Raw genomic sequence first — 314 nt, 5'->3', positions numbered from 1 at the left:
AGTATGACTTATTATGGCCTTGGGCGATTTTATACATATATCTGAAGAAACTCTTTGTTTCCTTCGCCCATTCTTTCAATATGGAAACCATTCATTCTTATATCTTTAAAACTCAATAGGTTGCTCTTGCTCTTAGAGCTGGATGAATATAAGGCATCACTGATTTCTAGATGCATAACCTTAGGAAATAATATATTAGCCTAGTCATAGTCTTATTTCAGACTGGCGATACCTGATTTAGTACTTATATTGGCGTTTTTCAGTGTACTCATATAGAAAAATTATTCATTCATTTAATCTAAGCAGACAATGTA

The sequence above is a fragment of the Brassica oleracea genome, chromosome C9 (assembly GCF_000695525.1).
Source record: "Brassica oleracea var. oleracea cultivar TO1000 chromosome C9, BOL, whole genome shotgun sequence".
NCBI classification, from domain to species: Eukaryota; Viridiplantae; Streptophyta; class Magnoliopsida; order Brassicales; family Brassicaceae; genus Brassica; species Brassica oleracea.
Note: the sequence above shows the minus strand (reverse complement) of the source record.